Consider the following 24,558-nt stretch of genomic DNA (forward strand, 5'->3'; position numbering starts at 1 on the left):
GGAAAATAGCACTGGGGAAACCAATACTAATATTTATTAATTATTTATTATTTGACATTCACTATATTACAGGCTTCAGGTGTTATCTCATTTTGACCTGAAAATATGTTTGTGATGAGTATTGTATTAGACCCATTCTGAAGAAAACAAAACTTAGGTTTAATGGCTCTTTTGGATTTAAAGTGCTGTGCTGTGCCAAATATGCGATCAAAGACTTATCTTTATATTTGCCATTTCTCTGCCCACTCTAGCTATCAATCACTGGCTAAATTAAGAGCTGTTAAGTCTTCACTCTAGAATTCTAGAATATTTGTCCTGGAGTTTGTTTGGAGACTTGTTATGCATCTTGTAGACAAACCTGTGGCAGCAAATGCACAAATAAGCAGTGGAAGAAAACCAGAACTCCTTTTGGGCCGTGATTGTGATAGAACTAGAGGTCAAGTTTGCAGCACTTGAAGCCATTCTTAAAGGGCGGCTCCTGGAAGATACCAGTAGCTGTTGACAACAGTTATGGAAACAAAGGAAATTAGTCAAATAATCAGGTAACACCTATTTTTATTGAAGAGCATGTATGGAGTGTTTGTGTTTCTTTGGTTTGGGTTTGGGGTTCCTTCAGGTAGACAAGACACACATATCACTTCCTGTCAAGCTGTCATTCTGGTTCTCTCCAAGCCTCTTTTTTCACTCCAAGTCTGAAGTCTGCAGAGAACCAGGAAAAAATATAAATGACACTTTTCTTCCTGTAGAAGGAGTCTCTTTTATTACATACTTTGCATTTCTGTAAAATGATTAAGGAATGATTAAGGAATAAGAAGCATAATTTTCTTACGTGTAAAAAGCTTAAGATACAATATAGTAAAAAGTCGATTGTAGAATCTAAGTAGTGGGTATGGGAGTGTTTACTGTACAATACTCTAAACTTTTCTTTATGTTTGAAAATTTTCATAATAAAATGTTAGGTAGTGAGAGCTTTAAATACAATTAAGTACAATCTAGAAATTACACACCAAACTACGAACAGTGGTTATCACTGTGAAGGTTAGGAACTAATAAGAGACTTTCACTTCCTCTGAATGGTTTGTATTTTACACAAAAGCTGTGTTATCTATTAGGAAAATAATTTCCATTTCATATATAAAATAAAATTTGTAGAAAAGTTACCAGTAAAACAGAAAATAGATCACTGGACTGCTTTAAAATTCTGTATCCTTTTGATGGAGAGTGAAAAGGAAAATGATGTCACTCGTGTTGGAGGGTTCTTTCTCCCCATGGGTTGTGCTAGAGGAATTACTTTTTAAATTTCATTAGGAACCAAATAATAGAAAAGTCAGGAAACAATCACAAACAGAGTATGTTGACACTCTATTATGTGCAGTACATTGTTGGAAACATAGAAATATATATATATATATATATATAACTTTTCCCTGTCTTCAAATTGCATATGATTTAGCTGAAGAGACAAAACTGACATAATGAAGGAAAAGACAATTTAAAACCAAATTCTCATCAAACAGAAATCCAGAGAAAAGGACTTGAATCAAGCGATCAGGCAGAATTAATTTAACTGAGGAAAACTACAGGGGAGAGTCTGGGGATTGAAAAATCCCCCAAACGTTTAGATGGGTCATAATCAATGATAAGATATATTCCTTTCTAGGTTTTTTTCTATGTAAAAAAAATTATACAGGGACCGCCCGGTGGTGTAGTAGTTAAGTGCGCATGCTCTGCTTAGGTGGCCCAGGGTTCGCAGGTTTGGATCCCAGGCGTGCACCGCCACACTGCTTGTCAAGCCATGCTGTGGCGGTGTCCCATATAAAGTAGAAGACAGGCACGGATGTTAGACCAGGTCCAATCTTCCTCGACAAAAAGAGGAGGATTGGCATCAGCTCAGGGCTGATCTTCCTCATAAAAAAAAAAAAAAAATTATATGTGTATATATAGGGATCATACTGTATAAGTCATTATATGTATATGTCAGGATTATACTGCATAAGCGATTTTTGAATCCATTTTCATAAATATAATATACCACAAGAACTTGCACATATCAGTAATTACTTGTCTAGCTATGACTTGAAATTGCTGCCTGGAATTTCATCATTTGGGCATATATTATTTTATCAGTCCTTATTTTGTAGACAGTCATGTTTGGTCGGTATTGAACTAATATTCTAAATAATGTTGAAGAATATCCCTATATCGAATATTTTGATATTTTCATATAACCAAATACACCACTCTTTTCCTGAATTTTTGGTTCTTTCTTTGCTTTTTTCTTTGAGGTCTGGGATAATGGGTGATTTTTATACCATAGATGAGGTATAGTAACAGGTGCTCTGATTTAAGAAAAGTCACACAGGAAAATCAATTTCTACAAGAGATAAAACTGTGAACAAGTTCTTCATTTTATATAAATGGTTTTCCATAAGGTTTCTAACTACAGATGTGCTTAAAGCATCCTTCTACTTATAGCGTTGTAATTTATATGCCTTAGTGCATAATTTTGTGTTGATACGTACATTGAGTTTGTTTCACTATAATTTAGATACATTTTTTAAAGGTAAAAATTGATACAAATACCATAAACTTTATTTTTAAGTACTTTTTAAATTGATTTTCTTAAGAATAAGCTGCAGTGTATTCCATACCAACATTAATCTGAAAACTATTTGAATATCATCCACAAGCTAGACTATTTGTATCCAGCATATCAGAAATTCAGATGTTAAGCTTTTATTGGAAAATAAATTTTTCTTATAAATGCAGAAATTAAGTAAGTATTTCCAGAATGAAAATGTTCCTCCGGCAGTGTAAGTATTCTGTTTCCTTTAAAGGTTTAATATTTTGCCAAATGTGGCTGTCTGAAGTAGCTCAAGTACAGCCCTTCCTGCGGAACCGTTTGTCATGTACCTACATTCACTGTGTTTACTGTCCTCCGTGTATTGCTAAACTTCACTTTTAACAGGAGAAAATAGGCCTTAAAAGGGAAGCAGCATTTTACTGCTGAGCAAGGAAGCTATTTGTATTCCTTTTTCAAAGCCTGCCTAGGAGCATGTAGAATGCCTCTTGACCAAAGGAGATGGTATGAATATTCATGTGTTTTCTGAATCACAGAGTTGAGGCCGTATGGTTTTCCCATTTATCAATTACTGGTTTAGGATTATCCAGCCGAAGAGTTGAACTGATTAACAACGCTCTTTTTGTTTGCTCTGTGTTGAGGTGGAGCAGCCCAGTGACAACTGTATTATTTCTTGCCTCTTCAGCTGTCCACACTTGTGCAATAAGCTTAACATCCTGTCAGGTTTCATCATGTAGCCTCTTTATTACCACATTGTGAGAATTTGTATAGTTGTAAATCAGAACGACTTTTTAAAGTTTAATTTCTCATTGCAGTCAAGACCCCATGGTTACTCTGCCTAACAAGCATGGCTAATCGTGCCCGTCATAAGTGAGCTCAGGTATGCCTGGCATCTGACTGGAAAATTAAAGTTTTAAAAGTTAATGCCACGGGCAGTTGCGAAATGCAGCTGCAGTGAGAACCGGACTGTGGTAGAGAAGTTGCAGTAATTCAGACAAACTCACCTTTGATGGACCAAATTAGCATATTTGTTTTGGTTTTGTTTTACATTTGTTGTTGGTTTTCTTTCTCTTTTTCTCTCATCTTCTATCTTAGTTCCTATTTCAACTGTCACGAGGAGATTTTTTCTAGGACTACTACTACTGTTATTAAAATTAGAAAAAAACAACAGTGAATTCTTTAGTGGTTTGAGAACTCCGTTTTTCAGAAACTCAAAATTCTAAACTCTTTTTGAAAAAGGAAAAAAGTAGTTAGTAACCTAGAGGTTGGTGTCCTTTCCCTCTCTCTACCTCTCTCTCTGCCTTTCTCTCAACCCCCCTCAACTCCCCCCTTGGTCTCCTCTTTTCCCCTCCTTCGTGTTTACTTTCATTAGTATGCAACGGTACGTTTTAATGGGACAGCGTGAAAATAGTCAAAGCCTAAGGGGCTTTCTTGAGTATATTCTCACTTTAAATGCTGAAGTAGTGATTTCTTTTTCAAGAGAACAATGAAACTGCTCAACCAGTATTTAGCAGCTTAGATTTAAATCCAAACTTTTCTTTTTGCCCTGTTCCATATTGATTCCCGCTTTATCCCCTTTTCTGTTTCTTTGTGGTTTAGTTTGCTATCTTTGACTGGGGTCATCTATTTCAGTTTGTGTGGGTATAAACATCCCCATGCTTTGTTCTCTTCTTCAGTGATGGGCAGCCAGTTTCAAATCTACAGAAGACTATTTTTACATATATATTTTGAATTATTTCTTACATTCCTCTATTATTGTGAAGGAAATCAGGCTGCCTCTACAATCTACTGACTATTCCCGTGCAGTCTGAACTAGCTGTCATTTCGTTCTTTCTTCCTGTGCACAACTTTTACTGCTAACCTGTTTGAAAAGGAGCAGGGGAGGAGAGAGAGAGACTGCCCTGCACTTTAGTTGAGTAGAGCTAACCCCTTTGCTTAGAGTGGGAGAATCTGATTTTCTCTGTGTTTCAGGGAGTAGGCAAGAGGCAAGTTAGCACCTTCCAGCCCTTAGGAATCTCTCAAACAGCTCTTGCTGACAAAGAGTCTCCAAGTGATTGACTCACTTACCCTACAAAACAAACCTGATACAAACAAGTAACTGCATATTTTAAGTGGGTATAAAAGAATTCTATAGTTTGGGAAAACAAATTAAAGTTTTTTTTGGAAAAAATATCCCTTTGCCATGTAGGACTCTATCACATCAAGACAGATTGTGTCAGTGCTGCTGAATTGCTTCTCTCAGATCCAAGCACATCATTCTGTGCAGAGTACGAGGCTCTGGCTGTCTGGGATTCTGAAAATTCTGTTTGTGAAGCAATAAACAGTGTCAAATTCTTTGTTCATCATTCTGAACACCAAGCCTCGCATTGTGAATTCTGTTTTTCTGGTTTCTAAATCCTGAGTGGTTGCATGCAATATACATGTGGAGTGGAGATTAAAAAGATTCTGTCTGTATAAGTTCTTACTCCTTCTAAAGCCTGTGCTTTATTTGGTGAGTGCGACTAGAGTAGATTCACGCTCATTTTTTTTTTCTGAAGAGTGAGTTAGATTGTTTGATTTCCATTTTATCAAATGTACTTTCAACATTATACACGCTAAGGCTGTAACACTGTGTCTCATTTCTGATTTAGATTTAGTGTCTTCCAGATCACTATATGGCCAAAAAAGATTATGTATTCATTAACAAAATAATAAATAAAACACAGGGCCGCGAAATGAACACTTAAGAAAGAGAAAAATAACCAACTGTCTTCAGTGTTGAGTTTGTTTTTCAATAAAGTTGACCTCTCACTTATTCTAGTGTCCTCCTTTCTGATACATTTTTCTCTTCCGTTCATTTCGTTCCCATATTACAGTACATAAATAAAAATATCAAAAGTAAGAATTTTATATTTCTACACTGCCATCTTTGTAATTCAAAATCTTTCTAATTACAGTCATTCATTCAGCTGTTTAGGCTGAAAAATCAAGTATAATGTTCTTACAACTTTCTGCATGGTGATTACAACTTCAGAGAAAGCTGCTTTCAGCAAACAACATTGGAAAAAGTTGGCTTAAGACTTTCAAATTCACTAATAAGTTCACCATAAACAATAAATGATGGCAAATATAAAGTCAACCTGAAACATAAAAGCAAATCTCTAAAAAAAATGCAAATATGTCATCTCCATTTATGTAAGCGGTGTGTTACTTTTTCCCCCTCCTTTTTAAATAGACTTTATTTTTTAGAGCAGTTTTAAGTTCACAGCCAAGTTGAGCAGAAAGTACAGAGAGTTCCCACTCACACTTTACGCCCACACACTCACAGCCTCCCCCACTATCAACATCACACAACGGGGTGGTACATTTCTTGTAATTTACTTTTTTATTTGTTAGTGAAATGAGACAACTCTCAGGTGTTGAATCTGTTGATACTCTGGGTAAAAAAGTTACATTTTTAGCTCAGTTTCAAGCCTTGCTGAAGTGCATTATTCCAAGGCACAAATAATACTCTGAGTGCTGCTCAATTTATGATACTAAATGAGTTACTGAGGACATACTGTGTTCAGTGTGTGACATAGAAGGGACTAAAAGTAACAGCTTGGAAAAGTTGTCAATAGATTCACGAGTTGGTTTGGAGATGTAAAGTGACAAATGCCTCACCAGAGATGAACCCTGGGGACGCAGTACAGCCATCCTTGAGACTTCTCCTCCTGCTGTTGGCAGGTGCTTCCCTCTGTGGGTGGACAAAATTCCAGATGTAATCATTCAACACTCAAGCCCTGCTTCCGCAATCGGCTTCCTAGTGGGGCTATTAAAATTGAAGCTCTACAGAGAAATTAAAATAGCAGTTGTCGTATCATCTTAGGAAGAAAAACACTAATTTTTAATCCAAAGAAACCCAATATACGAGAGCAACAAAATAAAGAACAGACTTAATAGCAGACTAAATCATCTGAAAGAGATGGTAATTAGAAATAATACATTCTTGGATAACCTGGGTTTTTTTGGGGTATCGTAAGATTATAAACATGCTTTGTCTGTAAAGACAAATGGTGGATCTTCCTAATAGCAATTCCAGTATGAAGACGGATTCTGAGCAATGAATACAATGTGCTGCAGGCACTTGCTATAAACCCACAAATCAGTAAGATATCTATCCTCTTTGGCCATCCAGGTCTAGAATATTAAATAGGAAAGCCTTAAAAACCTGGGTTCCATAAGCTTTCATTATATTGGAGACAGATGTATCTTTTTTAAGGATTCAGGACTATGAGTATTGATTCTATCAAAGAGTTCTGGGGACATGAACAGAAAAGAGATTCTCATGACTTCATGACCCTCAATATAATGTGTGCATATAATCCATGTGAGCCATGTATATTTTATAAAATTATTGATGAGAAAAGGGATCCCTTTAAGCCTTTACTCTTTACATGATGTTTCTCCACCATCCTCTTATCTTGTTGCTTTGAGGCTTTTCTAAGTGGTTGCTGGTTCGTGTCTCTACTCAGCTTTTCCACCAGCATCTTCTGTGCTTCAATAATTGTCCCAGGGGCCGGCCCCGTGGCGTAGCGGTTAAGTGCGCGCGCTCCGCTGCTGGCGGCCTGGGTTCGGATCCCGGGCGCCCACCGACGCACCCCTTGTCAGGCCATGCTGTGGCGGCGTCCCATATAAAGCAGAGGAAGATGGGCACGAATGTTAGCCCAGGGCCAGTCTTCCTCAGCAAAAAGAGGAGGATTGGCATGGATGTTAGCTCAGGGCTGATCTTCCTCACAAAAAAAAAAAGAATTGTCCCAGGGGGTGTGTCCTACACGCCTGGTGGCATAGTGGTTAACTTCACACATTCTGCTTTGGCAGCCCAGCATTCACAGGTTCGGATCCCAGGCATAGACCTACACACCACTCACCAAACCATGCTGTGCCAGTGCCCCACATACAAAATAGAAGAAGATGAGCACAGATGTTAGCTCAGGGACAATTTTCCTCAGCAAAAAGAGGAAGATTGGCAACGAATGTTAGCTTATGGCCAATCTTCCTCACCAAAAAAAAAAAAAAAAAAAAAGCGTTGTCCTAAAGCTTGCAGCCAGTTTGTATTGTCATTGCTCTGGATACTTTTGCCTCTATACCCCTTCCCATCTTACCCTAGTCCCGCAAACCATTTACAAATAATTGCTATTTAAGAGTCAATTAAGCATTCACAGTGCTCCTGTTTTGCAGGAAAATTGGCAGTGAACCAGAAAAGCTGATGCCATCATCAAATTATTATAACACTTCTGAATGGAACTTTCAATTTCAAGGCCAAAAATAAATTGTTATTTTTTTTACTTCATGAAACTGCTTTATCATCGCTCAATATTTATTGAGTACCGGTGGTATTTAAGTCATTTCTCATAACAATAACTTATATCTATCCATTTTTATCTTAATCATTTTTTAAAATTTTGGATAAAGAAGACCATTTACATATTAACCCTGACATATAAAAAATGCTCTATGAATATTTATTGTTTGAATGAATGAGGAAAACTTTTCATTTGGTATTTGAGGTTTTATTTTCACAAATAAAGTGCTTAAAGAAATAAGTATGGAAAAGCATTACCAAATTCATGGATATACATACCACAAAATACTTGGGTTAGACTATTTCTTTAGGCCTTAGATATATATATTTTTTCTCCAGTGTATATGAGACAGTAACAGGTCTTTTATAATGGCATAATGTCAAAAATAAAAGGCTGTGGACAAGAAAAGGGGGCCTTTTTCTGTAGCTGTGCTCTGACAGAAAGAAGGGAGTGGTGGTTTCAATCTGTGAGTTACACGATTGAAGGCAGTTACTCAGGGCTCATTATGTGTGGTTTGAAAGGCTAAGGATAGATATGTTCAAAGCATAGATGTCAATGTCTTGAAAGCCACTCATGGGTTAGACAACAGCTTCTTCTTTAAGCCACTTAATTTTTTGTCTCAAATTAATATTTGATTATTCCTTGGAGCACTTGACATGGTCTTTATGGTTTGAAGATGTATAGCAACCACCATACAAACTAATATTAAGCTGTGTCTTCAAAACCCATAGAGAGAAGGTGCTACAACTAAATGCTTTAGCACCTAACTGAAGTAATTAACTATAGTAGACAGATTTAATGCTATGATGGTTTATTTTAACCAAGGACAAAGGTAGAGAGAGGCAGAGGAGGAGAAGAAACGGATACAGTGGGAAAGTAAAAACTTAAATGTCAGTGTTGTCCATGTCACGAACAGTGGCTTTTGCTACTTTCTGAACTATCATGTTCAAAGCTGTTGATTTAAGCTCTTGCTGGTAAACATGCTTTTTATAACCTCAACTCATCCATATTTCACACCAGAGACTTCATAAAAGAGACAGATTTATAATTTTCTGTCACTGAATTCAAGATTACCAATTATTTCTTTATTGAAATTTTTGCATTCTTTACTAGAATAGGTATTCATAGCTTTATAGACCTTTTCTTTTTTCTCAGTCACTCAATTTAGATTTATGAAACCTAAGAGTTTTCTCCTGCAGCAACTCACAAAAACATTCCACTTCAAATTCACAGTGCCTCAATCAATGTAATTATTTCCAGGACCAAGCCACGAGTTTTAGAATTTATATGCTTTAATAATTCTATATTCTTGAATTATGTAATGATTTTACATGAATGGAAAATAAGGATTTTTTGAGGACAGAATATGTGGGAATATTTAAAGATCTCTTTGTAGAATAATTGGGCATTCATACTTAAAATTTTAATTTCTCTCTGTGTACAATCCAAGATTTAGAACTTTCCAAATCATATCAATAGAATACTTTCAGAATACTAATTATGTTGAAGTTTGCAGAAATAGCAGAGAATTTCAACCCAAATAATATACAGTGAAACTGCAAAAATGAGGATGGGGGTTTATGAAATGTGTGTGATCTTTTGAGCCTGAGAGCTTAAGGTCATTGTCCACAAAAGGATGAACAACACACCCTATCATCTTCTACAGGCACTATGCTCTCTTATTGAGAGAGTTTTGTCTCTGGTGCAGTTGTAATATGTGTGGAGTCTGTGGCGTGTTTGAAAAATATGATCAGCCAAATTTCCTGAATTATAGTCTGAGAAATGGTTAGGACCTAGAAAAAAACTATCTAAAATATGTCCTGAAGAATCTGACATTTCTTAGAGGGCTAAGAATGATCCTATTCCACGTGAAGAGATGAGTGACGATCCCAAAGGAAGAGACGCAGGGTTATCCGGTACTTAGGATTTTGAAGACTGGAAAAAGGAGCCCCCGGCTCGAAGCAGACACAGCACCTCTTGCCAAGGCCTATGCCTGAAGAGCAGAGACGAGGCTGGACTTCATCCCTCCCGCACAGGCACCTAGTGTTGACACCCCTTACACAGCCGCATGTTACAGCCCTTGATTAGGCCCCAAGTAGTCCAACACGGAGGGCTGGTACAGAAAGTGAGACCCAGACACCTCTTCTTTCCAGACATCTCACCTGAAATGTTCCCTATTAACACCTCGACCATACACTCATCACTCAGAATGGGAATTTCAATAAAGGTTTGAAGAATAAATAAATAAAATAGAAGTGGGTGTCTACAAAAGCTGAAGAGCTGCAAGTTACTCTCTAAGAACGAAGGATTATTTGGATCTAATACTATGTGTCTAGCTAAATACTGCTTATATAAACTATATATGCTTGTTTATAGTTTATATAATGTTTATGGTGATCTTCCCAATAACTCTGTGAGATAGACAGAGCTCAATATTTTTAGGCAGATTTTTTCATTAAGGAACTGTATACTGTTCAGGGAGGTTAAGTGGCTTGCCAAAAGCTACATGTCGTGTTAGGTAGTGCCACAAGTAGAACTCACCTTCTGAATGCAAAGGAGACAGTAAGTGCTATTGAGATTCACGTGAGAGAAACAGAATATTTTGAATTTTGAGAAGATTTTATGAAATGATTGTTTTCAGCTTTTGCTGAATATTGATGAAGGTAGCGTTCATGGAAAATATGGAGAAGGTCATCCACAGCTGTGTTAGTACAGTAGTCCCCCCTTATCCACCGGGGATATGCTTTAGGACCCCCAGTGGATGCCTGAAACTGTGGGTAGTACTGAACCCTATATGTCTTATGTTTTTTCCTATACATTCATACCTATGATAAAGTCCAATTTATAAATTAGGCACAGTAAGAGATTAACAACAATAACTAATAATAAAATAGAACAATTATAACAATATACTGTAATAAAAGTTACCATAGAGCTTAGCAACCTCAGCATATCATTTTTTTTTCTTTGCTTATTAAGTCAAGAACTTTCACCTTTTCACTTAAAGGAAGCACTTTACGGATTCTCTTTGGCATATCTGAATTGCCAGCATCACTATTATTGCCCGTTGAGGCCATCACTAAGTAAAATAAGGGTTACTTAAACACAAGCACTGCAATGCTGCCATAGTTGATCTGATAACTAAGACAACTACCAAGTGACTAACAGGGAGAGAATATACAGCGTGGATCCCCTGGACAAAGGGATGATTCACATCCCCAGCAGGACCGAGCAAGATGGCTAAAAGTTTCATCACACGACTCAGAACCACATGCAATTTAAAACTTAGGAATTGTTTATTTCTAGAATTTTCCATTTAATATTTTCAGACTGTGGTTGATCACCAGTAACTGAAACCGGAAATCGAAATTGTGGATAACGGGGGGGGGCTACCGTAGCTCTATTTATAGTTTTTGACTTTTTTAAAAATCTTTCAGACATTTTTAAAAATATACAGCAACTCACGTTAATTTTGGCATGTTTCTCAATTTGTTTTTTAGTGTGTGAATGTGTCTGTGTGTTGGTATGTGTATAATTTGATATTGGATGCAGGAATAACTACAACCCATTAAAGGAGGTCCAAAATAGAAGACAAGGGTAAAGAGTTAAAAAGAGATATTTTTGGTGGAAGTTACTAGTAGAGATTATTATAAGAAATGTTATAAGTAATACTATAGAATCATTTCTGATCATTCTCATAGATAGGCAAGTTTTCATAAAGTACTCTTCAAAAAACCAAAAAGCAATAAGCATCCCACATGTAAATGACTCCTCATTAAGTCATTTTGTTCTCTTGTCTTTGTCCAGAATTTTTTAAATTACATGAAAATCCAAGGTTAGGTTAGGTGGCTATTAAGGCTACATATTTTCTTGGGATGTCATGAAGTGCAAATGTTAAAAATTTTGGGATTCTAGAGCTAGGACAAGAATTGTAAATATTCTGTTTTATGAGTGATATAAGTGCACTATATATAATGTTGAACAAGTCACATTGCAAATGAGTTGCAATTGTGCAATTCGGAGTTTTTGTTTATCCTCCAGGGTATATTGTTTTTATATTTTAAAAACATAAATATAACAAAGGACAGTATCAGAGGCCCTTTGTAGAGTCACGTTTAGTGGTGCAAACTCCAAGTTGCTACAATGTCAAAAACACAGTATAGGTGACGTCAGCATCATGGCGGAGTGAGCTTTCCCGTGAATTCTTCCCCCACAAAATACAACAAAAGTAACAGCCACAGACCAACAACGGAATCCCAGACAGTCAAAAGCTGGAGCGGAGGGATCCACACTGCCGCACATCTGAGAGCGGAACGTGCTGGGCCCCCGGAGGAAGTGGGGAGAGGTAAGGAGAACTCCGCTCCCTCCCCATCAGATCAGCGATCCGGTCCGCGCGGCTCCCAGAGAGGGGGGAGGGGCGGCCCTCGGCGGGAAACTGTAGCTCTTCGGGCGCTCTCAGCCAGTGGGAAACTCCCGCACAGAGGGCTCAGAGGAGCCACAGGGCTACCATCAACATCTGAGCAACCCAGAGAGCGGATAAAGAGGGGCAAACGAGAAGCCTCCCACGTCAGGGGCCCAGAGGGCAAAAGAGAGCTCCCCCCTCCCCGCAACCCGGAGTCTGCAGCTCGACCAGATCTAGCGGTCCGAGGCAGACCTGAATAAACTGGACTGGACCCGTGGATCGCAGTGGGGAAAAGAAACAAAACAAAACAAAACAAAACTGCGGATCGCAGCAGAAAAACTGGGGCAGAGCGCAGGGGGCTTAGACTACACAGCCCTTTACCACCACACAGTGGCGGCAGGTGGAAATTGCAACCAGAGACTTCCAGGATGAGGAAAATCAAAACCAACACAGGAACCACAATGCAAAAATATATGAAATCACCAGACCAGAAACAAAATGACAAGCGCCCAGAAATCAACCCCGAAGACACAGAAATCCATAAACTAAATGACAGAGATTTCAAAATAGCTATCATAAAAACACTCAACGAAATACGAGACAACACAGACAAACAATTAAATGAGATTAGGAGTTTCTTCACAAAAGAGATTGAAATCATAAAGAAAAACCTATCAGGGCTGATGGAGATGAAGAACACAATGGAGGAGATAAAGGAGAATCTGGAATCTTTAAAGAACAGAGCTGACAATATGGAGGAAAGAATTAGTACTTTAGAGGATAGGAATACAGATATACTCCAGATGGAAGAAGAGAGAGAACTAAGACTAAAAAGAAATGAAGAAAGACTCCGAGAAATATCGGACTCTATTAGAAAATGTAACATAAGAATTATAGGTATTCCTGAGGGAGAGGAGAGGGAAAGAGGAACAGAGAGCCTATTCAAGGAAATAATAGCTGAAAATTTCCCAAATCTGGGGAAGGAGCAGGAAATACCAGTAAGCGAAGCCAACAGGACTCCTATATATATTAACAGACAAAGGCCTTCACCACGACACCTAGTGGTAAGGCTAGCCAGGGTCAACGACAAAGAAACAATATTAAGGGCAGCTAGACAAAAACAAAAAATAACGTACAAAGGAACTCCCATCAGGCTCTCAGCGGATTTCTCAACAGAAACTTTTCAGGCTAGAAGAGACTGGAATGATATATTCAAAATACTAAAAGACAAAAACTTTCAGCCAAGAATACTCTATCCAGCAAAAATATCCTTCAAATATGATGGAGAAATAGTAACTCTCCCAGATAAACAAAAGCTAAGGGAGTTCATGGCCACGAGACCACCACTACAAGAAATACTCAAGAAGGCCCTCAGGCCTGAAAACAAGAAGAGAAAGGGAACACAAAGCTTGGAGTAAGGAGAAAAGTAGGTAGACAAAATCAGAGAAATAGTAGATCTTTACCGGAATAGGTTAGCAACCACTTAAATACTAAACTCAAAGATCAAAGGAAGAAATTCACCAAAAATAAATTTAACCTCATCACTGTAAACACACAGCCACAACACAAGATAGAATAAGGTATAACAAGAGCAACTTAGAAGGGGAAGAGGAAAGTGACTGAATTGGCTTAGTATAAGGAAATAGGAGGCTATCAGATAATGGACTATCTCATACAGAAGATTTTTCGCCCAAACCTCAAGGTAACCACTAAACAAATAATCAAATTAAAACCACATATGATAAACAAAGAGAAAACTAGAAGAATCATAAGACAGAACAACCAAACTGAATTGGCAGTCCAAAACAAATGGGACAAGAAACAAAGGAAATGCAAAAGAACCAGAAAATAAGTGACAAAGCAGCAACATTCAACCCTCATATTTCAATAATTACCCTAAATGTAAATGGATTGAACTCTCCAATCAAAAGATACAGAGTGGCAGGATGGATTAAAAAGCAAGACCCAACAATATGCTGCCTTCAGGAAACACATCTTAGCACTAAAGACAAGCACAGGCTCAGAGTGAAAGGATGGAAGACAATACTCCAAGCTAATGGCAAACAAAAGAAAGCAGGTGTTGCCATACTCATATCAGACAAAGTAGACTTCAAGATAAAACAGGTTAAGAAAGACAAAGAAGGGAAATATATAATGATAAAAGGGACACTCCATCAAGAAGACATATCACTTATAAATATATATGCACCCAACATAGGAGCACCAATGTACATAAAACAACTATTAACAAACCTAAAAGGAGAAATCAACAACAACACAATAATAGTAGGGGATCTTAACACCCCACTTACAGCAATGGATAGATCATCCAGACAAAAAGTTAATAAAGAAATATTAGACTTAAATGAAAAACTGGACGAGATGGACCTAGTAGACATATACAGAGCACTCCACCCAAAAACAGCTGACTACACATTCTTCTCAAGCGCGCATGGAACATTCTCTAGGATAGACCATATGTTGGGAAACAAAGCAAGCCTCAATAAATTTAAGAAGATTGAAATCATAACAAGCATCTTTTCAGACCATAAGGCTATGAAACTGGAAATGAACCATGAAAAAAAAACTGGGAAAGTGACAAAAATGTGGAGATTAAACAACATGCTACTGAACAACCAATGGATCATTGATGAAATTAAAGGAGAAATCAAAAACTATCTGGAAACAAACGAAAATGATAACATGCCATATCAAACCATATGGGACGCAGCAAAAGCGGTCCTGAGAGGGAAACTCATAGCGATACAAGCCCACCTTAACAAACAAGAAAAAGCCCTAATAGGCAACCTTAAATTACACCTAACAGAACTAGAAAAAGAAGAACAAACAAAGCCCAAAGCCAGCAGAAGGAGAGAAATAATAAAAATCAGAGCAGAAATAAATGATATTGAGACCAAAAAAACAGTAGAAAGGATTAATGAAACAAAGAGTTGGTTCTTCGAGAAGATAAACAAAATAGACAAACCCTTAGCCAGGCTAACTAAGAAAAAAAGAGAAAAGGCTCAAGTAAATAAAATTAGAAATGAAAGAGGAGAAATTACAACGGATACCATGGAAATACAGAAGATTATAAGAGAATACTATGAGAAATTATATGCCAACAAATTGGACAATCTAGAAGAAATGGATAAATTCTTAGACTTATACAACCTCCCAAAATTGAACCAAGAAGAAATGGAGAATCTGAATAGACCAATCACAAGTAAAGAGATTGAAATAGTAATCAAAAACCTCCCAAAAAATAAAAGTCCAGGACCAGATGGCTTCTCCAGTGAATTTTACCAAACATTCAAAGAAGATTTAATACCCATCCTCCTCAAACTATTCCAAAAAATAGAGGAAGATGGAACACTTCCTGAATCATTCTATGAGGCCAACATCACCCTGATACCGAAACCAAACAAAGACAATACAAAGAAAGAAAATTACAGGCCAATATCGCTGATGAACATTGATGCAAAAATCCTCAACAAAATATTGGCAAACCGAATACAACAATATATTAAAAAGATCATACACCATGATCAAGTGGGATTTATACCAGAGACGCAGGGATGGTTCAACATCCGCAAATCAATCAACGTGATACATCACATCAACAAAACAAAGAATAAAAACCACATGATCATCTCAATAGACGCAGAGAAGGCATTTGACAAGATACAACATCCATTTATGATAAAAACTCTCAATAAAATGGGAATAGAAGGAAAGTACCTCAACATAATAAAGGCCATATATGACAAACCCACAGCTAACATCATACTCAACGGGGAAAGACTGAAAGCCATTCCTCTGAGAACAGGAACGAGGCAGGGCTGCCCACTCTCACCACTCCTGTTCAACATAGTACTGGAGGTTTTGGCCAGAGCAATTAGGCAAGAAAAAGGAATAAAAGGAATCCAAATAGGTAACGAAGAAGTGAAACTCTCACTATTTGCAGATGACATGATTGTATATATAGAAAACCCTAAAGAATCTGTTGGAAAACTGTTAGAAACAATCAACAACTACAGCAAAGTTGCAGGGTACAAAATCAATCTACAAAAATCAGTTGCATTTCTATATGCTAATAATGAACTAACAGAAAGAGAGCTCAAAAAGATAATACCATTTACAATTGCATCAAAAAGAATAAAATACCTAGGAATAAATCTTACCAAGGAGGTGAAGGACCTATACAATGAGAACTACAAGACATTATTGAGGGAAATCTACGATGACATAAAGAAATGGAAAGATATCCCATGCACGTGGATTGGAAGAATAAACATAGTTAAAATGTCTATATTACCTAAAGCAATCTACAGATTCAATGCAATCCCAATCAGAATCCCAATGACATTCTTCACAGAAATAGAAAAAAGAATACTAAAATTTATATGGGGCAACAAAAGACCCCGAATAGCTAAAGAAATCCTAAAGAAAAAGAACAAAGCAGGAGGCATCACAATTCCTGACTTCAAAACATACTACAAAGCAATAGTAATCAAAACAGCATGGTACTGGTACAAAAACAGACACACAGATCAATGGAACAGAATTGAAAGCCCAGAAATAAAACCACACATATACGGACAGCTAATTTTCGACAAAGGTGCTAAGGACATGCAATGGAGAAAGGAAAGTCTCTTCAATAAATGGTGTTGGGAAAACTGGACATCCACATGCAAAAGAATGAAAGTGGACCATGTGCTATCGCCATTCACAAAAATTAACTCAAAATGGATCAAAGACCTGAAGGTGAGACCTGAAACTATAAAACTCATAGAAGAAAATATAGGCAACACACTATTTGACATTGGTTTTAAAGGAATCTTCTCGGATGACATGCCTACCCAGACTAGGGAAACTAAAGAAAAAATAAACAAGTGGGACTTTATCAGACTAAAGAGCTTTTATAAGACAAATGAAAACAGAATCAAGATGAACAAACAACCAACCAGCTGGGAGAGAATATTTGCAAAACATACATCTGACAAGGGGTTGATCTCCATAATATATAAAGAACTCACACAATTGAACAACAAAAAAACAAACAACCCGATCAAAAAATGGGCAGAGGAAATGAACAGACACTTCTCCAAGGAAGATATACAGATGGCCAATAGGCACATGAAAAGATGCTCAACATCACTAATCATCAGGGAAATGCAAATCAAAACAACACTAAGATACCACCTCACGCCCGTTAGAATGGCTATAATCACCAAGACAAAAAACAACAAATGTTGGAGAGGATGTGGAGAAACAGGAACCCTCATACACAGCTGGTGGGAATGCAAATTGGTGCAGCCTCTATGGAAAACGGTATGGAGATTCCTCAAAGAATTAAAAATAGAGATGCCCTATGATCCAGCCATCCCACTACTGGGAATCTATCCAACGCACCTGAAATCAACAATCCAAAGAGGCTTATGCACCCCTATGTTCATTGCAGCATTATTCACCATAGCCAAGAAGTGGAAGCAACCTAAGTGTCCCTCGACTGACGATTGGATTAAGAAAATGTGGTATATATATACAATGGAATACTACTCAGCCATAAAAAAAGACAAAATCGTCCCATTTGCAACAACATGGATGGGCCTGGAGCGTATTATGTTAAGTGAAATAAGCCAGAAAGAGAAAGACAAACACTGTATGATCTCACTCATATGTGGAATATAAACCAACACATGGACAGAGAAAACTGGACTGTGGTTACCCGGGAAGTGGGGGTGGGGGGTGGGCACAAGGGGTGAAGGGAGTCATATATGGGGTGATGGACAAACAAAAATGTACAACCCAAAATTTCACAATGTTAGAAACCATTAAAATATCAATAAAAAAAAAAAAAAAAAACACAGTATACCTTGAAGGTAACAAAACAGAAAACTAAGGCAAGAAAAAAAACCCTTGCATTTTATGTAAAATATTTTGGCTTTATCCTAAAAAGGGCAAAAAAGTATGGAACTGTAACATTCACATATGGCTTATGAACATACTAACAGCAAGATTTGGGATTCAAAAAACCCATCCATTCTTTTTTCATCAGTATTTCTGTCCTTTATCCTCTAAACAATATGCTGAAAAGAGAAGACCTATAATCAGTGAAATTTTCAAGACACATTTTGATAGAAATAAAATCAAGTAAACTTGCTTACATTTACTGGTAAACCACACCATATTGTATTCTAGCTTCTCTTAATGCATTGATTTTATCACTTGTTTGTGTGGGATCCCTTTAAAGAAAAAATTTTGCAACTGCTTTCAAAGTACGAAAATTTTACATCTCAATTTTCGTCTGTTTTTGTGGCTTAAGAATATGCAGCAATTTTTAAGAACTGTTGAAATGAGACAGACCATAATGTAAAATGAACAATGAAAGAGAAACCTTTGTAGTAAGAGTCTGAAATGTCCATAGATTAAGAACTCTCTGGTTTCTAATGCTGCATTTTCAGACTTCTTTTTGAGGAGAAATCTCCTTTTACTTTCTTTCTTTCTTTTTTTCATAAGATTTAAGAAATCCTCCCAAGATTTTGCAAGCTCCTTTGGAGGCTCTCCATACTGACGGCTGCAGGCTGTTCCTTCAGGTGACTGTGAAATCTTCTTCATAGAAGTCAGTTGAAATTATGCTCGTAGTAATCATGCTGAGTTTACACCAAGAATAGATAGAGCAAATAAATATGTATAGGATCAATTTTTACATTCAATTAAATATTTGCATTTTACTCAAATAATTAACATGAGGATGAAAATGATCTTGTGAAGCACATTATACACATTTATATAGCATGCATTACTTTACCAGGGTTAAAATATTATCATTATGCCTGATATGCACATGTGAAAGCAGATCCTGGGAATGAAGCATTTATAGTAAACATCCATATGTTTTAGTAAACACAATTACACACTTTCCAGAGTAAGCAAATGTGTGAATTCCTTAAATGGTATTGAAGAATTAAAATAGTCACTCTTTTTATATCCCTAAAAGAAAAAAAAAAAAGACACTAAGTAGAATGCTTTGAGATTGTGACAAAATATCATGATGAAAATAGTAGCAACAAGAACCTATTTTGATTTAATACATATTATATATATATATATATGTATATATCCATCGTACTAAGTCTACAATTTAGGCTCTATCGTCCTCATATTTTACCAAAGGCTGACCTTAGACAGACAGGCAATTTAGTAATTTTCAGATGATAACTGACTTAGTAAAACTTAAGATCTAGTCTTAAAGAACTAGTCAGTTATAATAAAGCCAATGTTTACATAGTATTTACAAATTTGAGGCACTAGACACTTTTCTAAGTACTTTCCATATATTGATTCATATAATCTACCTTATTTGGTTGATTCTATTATGGTCTTCATTTTACTGATGAGGAAACTGAGACACAGAGTGATTAAATACCTTTCCGAAGGTCACACAACTAGTTGATGACCGCAAGAATTGAAATGCAGCCATTCTAGCTCTGAAGTATGTCTTAACCATGCTTTTGGCTTAGATGCAGTTTTGTTAGCTTTTACATGGTTCAAGATTGATCTGATTCTGATAATTCTTAAAGCCTTAACTTATAAATATCCAAAAGCATTAAATGTCTTCTTTTTGCTTTGCCTCCCTCTCTGTAGTAGCATATTGGGATTCCCAGTAGCAATAAGAGTGGTGGCACTCCCCCCTCTTTCAATTAGGGACATCATTGTCTTGAGCCCCTTCACATTTTCAGCACTTCACAATCTCATGACTCGGGGAGAAATTTCTACTCTTCATTAAAAGTTTACTGTTGGGGTAGCTGCCCCTAAGTAAGGTAATACTTTTAGGCTGTCTGTTAGGTTGTCTCTTCAAGAGAGATACATAGGAAATAGGTGGCATATGAAAAACATTACTATGAAGAGTAATGAAAGTACTTATATGAAAACGTCATAGGAAATGAGCTATGGTTAAAGCAAGGAAAAAGGAACTACATAAACTCATCCGCTTCTTAAGTATCCTCCCAGTGTCTTTCTGTTGCATTCCCAGGCTAGGAATCAGGGCCATCAGGACTCAGGCAGAAATTCAGAAATGTACTGTTAGAACTCCACTGATGCCCTTTCTGACCCTCTGTGAGCAGCGTGGTGAGGACGCAGGTCATATTCTAAACATTCACCCAATAAGAAAGGCTCATGAAACCAACCAGTTTAGGTATGACTGGGACTCATTTTCCATGAGTGTGACTACATTTATCACAGCTGTGGGGAAAAAAATTTCCTACCTCTTGCGTGTTTTCTTATCTGAAACAAAGGGCCAGAAGAAAGAAAATAACGTTTTTATACTAATGGCCAAGTGTCTTAAAACTAACCATCAGAGCCCAAGCTCTTTGTCCCTGGGTTGGGTTTCATCTACAACTTCCAGCTTATGGTTTTTGAAATGCATTTGACAACTAGCCTCACAAATCCTAGACTTGGTTCCTGATATAATCATTTCTCGATACCCCAAAACTTCTCGTTTTCACGGAAATTCTATAGTATGTTGAGCACCTTTCAGACTTATTAAAATAAGATACTAACTTTTTTATTAGTCACCCAATTTTCAGCATCAAAGAGTGATGTTTCACCAACAAATATGTGAGCCCCCCATATAAGAGCAGCACTACGTGGCGTGTTTAAAACTCTCAGGCTTATTCACTCACGCACAAATTTGTGTTAACACTGTGTGTCTTATTTAAACCTTGCCCACATTTTCAGGCTTTCCAGTTAGTGAAACAACTGCTTAGGTATTACCATTGGGATTTCCCTTTATCATCCCATTACCACACCTGTACTGATTTAGTAACTAAGCCATTTCGGGGGGAGAGGAGGCATGTGGGGTATTTGACAATCCAGGATACAGAGTACGAAGAAATAATGTGAGAGGAAAGCCATGGTCCAATTTCCTGAGAGGATTTAGCAGGGCTGGGGGAGTTGGAGAAAAACTGGACCCAGCAATAGTAAGAGTCAAGGCAATGAAATGCCATTTGCCGACTGGGACCTCTTCCCTCGTCTCTTCCCTCCTAGTCCCGCTTTAAAATTCCTTGTTACCTTGAAAGTTCCTAATAAAATGGAAAGTATTGTGTAAATATTAATAATAATCAGTCTTTATGCGCTAGGACTTAGGGAGAAATAATCTCTGTTCCATTTCTTTGTTTTCTTTCCCTTCTTCTATGCACTTTACCAGATCCACACACCCACCCCCCAGCATACCTCCACACCCCGTCTTGACAGGGAGTTTTTTCACGGTGGCCCTGTATTTCTTCACTGACTGTTGCTCATAGTCCTTCTATTTGGGGAGCAAAATTTGGTTTCCAGAATTTCTTACTATTGGCTAGTTTTTAACAAAATTAGCTGGCAGTTATCAGATAATTGCTAGATCTGTCAAAATTAATTTTTATCTCTTTTGCTTAAATAAGGGGAAAATAACCATTTGAATCAATGTGTGACTAGGATATGCTAACAGACTCATTTAGCCTTAACCATTTATATCTCCAGAAGTGAATAGATTTTACTCCACTTGAATAGACATATTCTTGATGCTAAGTTTCATCTTTAGCCATAATACATTCACTTATATGAAAGGAGTCTCTGTAATTAGTTTTAACCTGTAAATGGAAAGATAGTCTACAATATGTTTTTCTACATCAGATCAATTTTTCACTAATTCTTTTTTTTTTTGGTGAGGAAGATTTTCCCTGAGCTAACATCTGTTGCCAATCTTCCTCTTTTTGCTTGAGGAAGATTCGCCCTGAGATAACATCTGTGCCGATCTTCCTCTATTTCGTATGTGGGACACCACGACAGCGCGATTTGGTGAGCAGTGTGTAGGTCCACGCCCAGGATCCAAACCTGCAAAGCCCAGGGCCACCAAAGCAGAGCAGGAGAACTTAACCACTACACCACTGGGCTGGCCCTATTTCACTCATTAACATCCAAAAGTGATAGTTTTGATAACAAAATCCAATCTGTCAATCTCACTAAAGTTATTCTATTAGCATTTGACCAGAATAATTTTTAAAATCATTTATCGTTCCAGTCATCATGCTATAAATATTGGCTAATATGGTTATCATTATCTTCTTATTGATATGTTTACAAAGCACTTCAAATAGTGCCTGATCTATAATAAAGTTCATATGTTCCATCATCATTATCTCATTGAATCCTCTCAATAGCCTAATAAAGTAGAAAATATTATGATCCCAATTTATAGATGAAAAAATTGAGGCTATGAAGTTAGGAAACTTGTCAATGATCAAACAGCTAGTAATTAGTGTAGCCAGATCTTAATTGCAGACCTATCTGACTCTAAATAAAGCACATGGAAGATTCCCTAAATTTTGAACATCTTTCTATTCACTTGTCTTTGTACATCTGGTAACTTGCAGAAGAAAAACATATAAAAATCATCACTAAAGTGTCTCATGATAAAAGATGAAAAGTTAGAAGAAACAAAGATTTGTGTGTATACCAACAGGTAGCACTATTTCATCTAAACTGTCAACTATTTGATCATAGCAAAGACTCGATAATTCACATTCCCTACCTTTTCATTTCTTCCAGTGGACAATGAATAATGATAACAATAAAATGTCATTGCCTAAGCAAGTGGAAGGATGAGAGAGGGAAATTATGTAGACATCTGTTTTAGCAATAGGGGGTATAGATGATTCATATTCAAATCACAGTACATTGGGATTCAATGCTCTGGGGATATTACAATCTAAAAATACTATCAGATCAAATATACGTGACTACACACTGCAAGCTTAGCGAAACATCCCATAAGAAACTAAAGTGATAATGATTAAGCTAAACTAAAAATTAATTTATAATTAAAAAGCAAGGATAACAGCAATTAAAATCCTGGCCAACTGTAGACATTTCTGCTTCACCTATAACAAATTGTCCTCCCCTAAAACTGAGGGAATAGTTTCAAGAATTGTCAACACTTCTGAGTATAAAATTAAATTAGTCTTCAGGAAGCTCTAACAACTTGATATTTTTGGTATATATATACCAAATGTTAACATCATAGGTTACTAGTACAACAAAACAAAACAAAAACCTCTTAGTTATAGATACAGATAAGATAGGTCTACAGAATAAAGCCTGATTTTTCATTAATGATGAGAACGACAAGTTGTACATTTTGATCAGTTTGAGGATCTTTGGGAGATCAGTTAAAGCCTACCAATTCTTCTAGAACATTCTTCCAGAATCACTGAGATAGAAAATATTTATGTTCATCTCAAGGGAGTAAAGTTAAATGGTCTATTTCAATTTTATCTCAAATTACACTATTTTTTTAAACAATAGAAATTGTTTTTTGTGTCTTAGAAGTGTTGTGAACTTTAGAATTCTTACTCATTTGTAGTATACTTAATGTTTCCAGAGGCTTCCTGAGACCCAATGACCATATTCCAATCTAGGGTGAAAGGAGGAGAGTGGCAGGGCTGAATTCAGTTTCTCCCATTCATAGCTAACTGGACATTTAGCGTTCCAGATTTAATCTTTTGTTTAAAAAAAAAGAACCATCTCCTCACAATTTCCCCACCCCGGTGCCACTTTCAGACATCTGAACCTCCAACCAATGGCCCCTATTCATAATTCGGAATGACCACTATTGTAACCACACTCCTCCCCCTAATCTTGCTCTTCCTGGGGAAGAAAAATAAAAATGTTTAAGAGCCTAAAACTTTAACAAGCCTTTGCCTTTATTTCATATGACACTTTGACTTGCTAGCTAGAAAGATTGCAAATTGGAGCTGAATTATATTTTAAATGAGCTAACTATGTTCCAATAGGGGAAAAATATTTAAAGGACATATCCTGGCAATATCATGCAAATCTAATCCAATAAGAACTTTTCAACTTTACAAAATAGAAGAGATTGGATTTTTTTTTTAAGATCCATAACTACAGTTATAATAATTTTACTGAAAATAGTTGAATAATTAATGTCAGAATATGATGTCATAATAATTGGAAACATGATGTAGGAAATACGGATATTTTATATTATTATATTAGTTACAAAAATAACAAGGAAAATAATAACTATAATCCCATGTGATAGGCAATGTTACAAGCACTTTATAATCACTCTTCAAACCTGAGGCAAGCAGCATTGTCTCTTGCATAGATTATTGCAATAGCTTCCTACCTGGTCTACCTGCTAATGCCCTTGACACCTACAACCTATTTTTGGTATGGCTGTCCAATGA

General features: G+C 36.8%; 1 long non-coding RNA gene across 6 annotated transcripts in view; it reads right to left on the reverse strand.

The window, feature by feature from the left end:
- Nucleotides 1–610: 610 nt before the first annotated feature.
- LOC131404095 (uncharacterized) overlaps nt 611–24,558 on the reverse strand; it is a 73,005-nt gene continuing 49,057 nt past the window's right edge. For 5 of the 6 annotated variants that reach the window (XR_009219725.1, XR_009219727.1, XR_009219724.1 and 2 more), the window contains 2 exons: nt 6,224–6,296; nt 611–699 (listed from right to left, as the gene is read on the reverse strand). This is a non-coding gene — a long non-coding RNA (uncharacterized LOC131404095). Of the gene's footprint in view, nt 700–6,223; nt 6,297–18,236; nt 19,301–24,558 lie in introns of those variants that run through there. The other variant, XR_009219726.1, reaches the window with a different exon arrangement.

Source organism: Diceros bicornis, chromosome 4 (assembly GCF_020826845.1).
Source record: "Diceros bicornis minor isolate mBicDic1 chromosome 4, mDicBic1.mat.cur, whole genome shotgun sequence".
In the NCBI taxonomy this organism is placed as follows: domain Eukaryota; kingdom Metazoa; phylum Chordata; class Mammalia; order Perissodactyla; family Rhinocerotidae; genus Diceros; species Diceros bicornis.